The sequence below is a fragment of the Olea europaea genome, unplaced genomic scaffold, assembly GCF_002742605.1.
Source record: "Olea europaea var. sylvestris unplaced genomic scaffold, O_europaea_v1 scaffold2339, whole genome shotgun sequence".
Classification (NCBI taxonomy): domain Eukaryota; kingdom Viridiplantae; phylum Streptophyta; class Magnoliopsida; order Lamiales; family Oleaceae; genus Olea; species Olea europaea.
Window position 1 is genome coordinate 58579 of NW_019241504.1, and position 3492 is coordinate 62070.

Below are 3492 nucleotides of genomic sequence, written 5' to 3' on the forward strand. Positions count from 1 at the left end.
ATTATGCTCATTATTTTTGGTAATTGTAATCATCTTTCATGCCGCTGAAACGATAAAAAGCCTCTCTTTCTGTTTTAACAGGCCCGTGTTTTTACAAAATTAATGTAGTTTGACATTAGCCTTTTTTTTGTTTGATGCAGGCACTGATTGTGTTGGGCCTTGTGGGTTCTGGTAAGTTTCAAATGGATACTCATTGACCACATTTTATCGTCGTATATTTGGAGAAATTCCCTGCAGAAAAATAATTAATTGAGGAGTTAGACGACCAATAAGATTTTCTTTATTATTGAAAATTGTTTAGCTTGAACAGCATCTATCGAAGACTGGACTACTCTAGACAAAATTACTCTTTTACAAAGGCGTTATTTTGTTTAATCCAAAGATTTGGTTAAAAAAAAAAAAGAATAATAAATATATATATATATATATATTCCGTAACTTACAACATTTGGACATCAAAATACCATTAAAACTTAATTTTGGATAAATTTAAATTGAGGCAATAGATTTTAGATCCCAAATGAAGACGCCTGTGTAAAAATGCACCAGTTCATTTGCAGGCAAAGTGCTTATTGATGCTGTAACTAATTTCTGATTTTCATTTTGATATATAGTTCCATAGAATTTTTTTTTTCTTTCAGCATTTAAAACATTCTCATGTTATATCATTTAATTTCCTTAAGAATATTGATTCTTGTTGAGTAAGGGATAAGGCTTAGTATAATGAAATGTAGCTTTAAGAAACTCTTGTCTCCTTTCATTTCATTTCCCAAAAGAGCAAAAAGGAAAACAAAGAGAAAAAGTTATATAAAATAAGAAGAATTCTACAAAAGGAAAGGAGAAATATGCTTTCTTGGTATCAGTTAGAATATATATCTTGTAGCATTCCTAACGATGGCAAAATGTAAAATTATTTTGTGACGACCTATTTGCAGTAAAGAAAACATGTTCATGGCGTTCTTAAAGCTGGACTTTTTTATTTCAGAAAACTTTATTCCGTCACTTGTGCTTATTGCTTGCCGTTGCATTGCAGCTCCATCATTTACTCCAAGGACATCACACTTGCCCGTGGTTCACAATCATTATTTGCAAACCCTGGTTAGTATCTTCATAACTCCAATAGCATGCTGATTAGTTCCAGAAATCATATTGGTCTATAAAACTCCAATATTATGCTAGTTAGTTGAGCATTCATATTGCCAAGATGACAGGACAGACAAGCTAATGGTACACTCTTGATATAGCCTAAACATTTTTGTATACTTGTCACTTTTGCAATGTTTAAAAATAAAAAATCCAAAATCCAAATGTATTTGCCCTAAACGGGAATTAAATAAGAGTACATGTTTCATCTTCAGATGATTATACTTTTATGTTGCAATAATATTTATGTTTATTCAGCCTCTTTAGGGTTGTACTGGAGCCAAGAGGATTGTGTCGTCTCGAAGATTGTTGTCGAAGATTTCCTCACAAAAAAGTACCTAAGTTCGTGTCAAAGATTGCTGTGAAGAAAATTGAGGCCGATGGGATTGAAAAACGCACTACTTAGTTTGTCGTTTTTTTTTTTTTGGAAAATGTATTGGATTTTTAGGTATTTTAGAATTTTGGATCTGAATTTTGTACGAATATCGTTACATTTTAGAGTTCAGTTAATAATGATTATTGGAGTTATTTGATATAGTAATCTTCTATTATGTTTTGCGGTTTAATCACTAATAAAAAAAATTTGTAAAATGACCTACGGCAACGTTTGACAAATGTTGCAGCCTAATCTATTGCAACGTTTGTCAAACGTTGCAATAGAACGTCTGACAATCTATTGCAATGTTTGGCAAATGCTGAAAAATATAAGTTTTTGCAATGTTTGACAAACGTTGCAAAAGATGAGCTTTTGCAACGTTTGATAAACGCTTCAAAAACTCTCCCTCAAAGGCAACATCAATCAACGCAACATACGCTAAAATGTTGCAAATGATTTTTTATAGCATTTTTTGACCACTGCAATAGCCCCTTTTTGGTGTAGTGTATCATCAAGAGGATGACCAAAATTATACCAAAGAGCATAATACACAAAGAAGATGAAGAGACTAAAACGATATGAAACCTTAAAGGCACCCCGTGCCTATTTTTTTTTATATGAAATAAGCAACAATGCTATTCCAAGGGAGTAAAGAATTCCACGTGTCAACCATGCACAAGAGTTGCATCTTAAATCAAACAACCGTGCTACAGTGCCCACCTCGGGGACCGACTCGGGGATAGGGGGCTAACGTGGCATCACCTCAACCCTCGATTTCAATTTCAATTTTTTTTTTTTTTGCAGATCCAATGGCCGAGGGGCTGCCACCTCGGCACCCTGTCCCCGAGTCGGTCCCCGAGCCTGGCCACATTGCATTTTCCTAAATCAAAGTTGTGTTTCACCAAAAACATGGTTTTACTAATTCTCGAAGCTTCACACCAAATGGATAAATAGTGGGCTGGGTTTGGGTTTAATATACAGGAGGAAATTACACCAAAGCCGGTGTTTAAAAATCACAATTCTAAAATCAAGTGCAAGGTTTGATAATGGATAAATCAAGTACTAAACCCTAAAATCAAAATCCCCCTTTCCATCCTTTCACTCTCTATCTCTCATTTTCTTCCTCACGTCTCTTATAGTCGCATGTGCTCTTTTCCATCTTCATCATCGGAGACCACCTCTACTAGCGTCGAAAAATCTGAGCGCTTGCATTCTACAGACTCTCTCTTCTCTCTACCGGCACTGCTACAAGGGGCGTGACACCTCCTTTTTTTGGAATCGCGAATGTGAGTGCCGATTCGATTTTCAACAGTGGTGGCGTCGGGTGGGAGGTGGTGGAGCCTCTTGTGGCTTTTAGCTATGACTATCGGTCCAATTTTCAATAGCGGTGGCATCATCCATTGCCGTCGAAGGTGGTGGTGCTGAAACTCCGCTGCCCGCTACCCTACTTTTTTTTTTTTTTTGGAGTTGTGGACCTTGTGTTGTAGTGGTTTTTGTTGGTAAGATCTGGGGGTAACAGTTTTGTTAGTGGTTGTATGGCGAGGTGTGTTTTTGTGGTGTTGGTGGTGAGGTTGTGGTTTGACTGTTTGGTGGTAGCAGTGATTTTGTGACTGTGGAAGCAGCTGATATGGTGATTTTTGGAGGCGGTGGAGGTGGATTTGGAGTGGTGGTGGTGGTGGTGTGGTGTTTAGGTAGTGGTGATGCTGGTTGTGGTGTTTTTTTGGTTGGAGTGGTGGTGGTGGTCTTGTTTTGATTGTGTCGGTGGAATTGGGTGGTTCTTGTTGGTGGTGGTAGATTGGTAGTGTTGACGACGAGATGGTGGCCGACGACGGAGACGAGGTGAGTGTGGTGGAAAGTGGCAGTGGTGGCATGAAATATGACATAGTATTTGATCTGTGACCAACTATTTGGTTACCTGTGATTAACTCAAATTTTAAATTTGATAATTGTGATCAAAATAATTTGTGACCGAT

At 37.2% G+C, this 3492-nt stretch overlaps 1 long non-coding RNA gene across 1 annotated transcript; it reads left to right on the forward strand.

Annotated features, from left to right (window-relative positions):
- The first annotated feature begins 6 nt into the window (after positions 1–6).
- On the forward strand, positions 7–1678 carry LOC111381614. The gene is made up of 3 exons (XR_002700375.1): positions 7–171; positions 1034–1098; positions 1402–1678. It is a non-coding gene; the product is annotated as an uncharacterized LOC111381614 (long non-coding RNA).
- The last annotated feature ends 1814 nt before the right edge of the window (positions 1679–3492 follow it).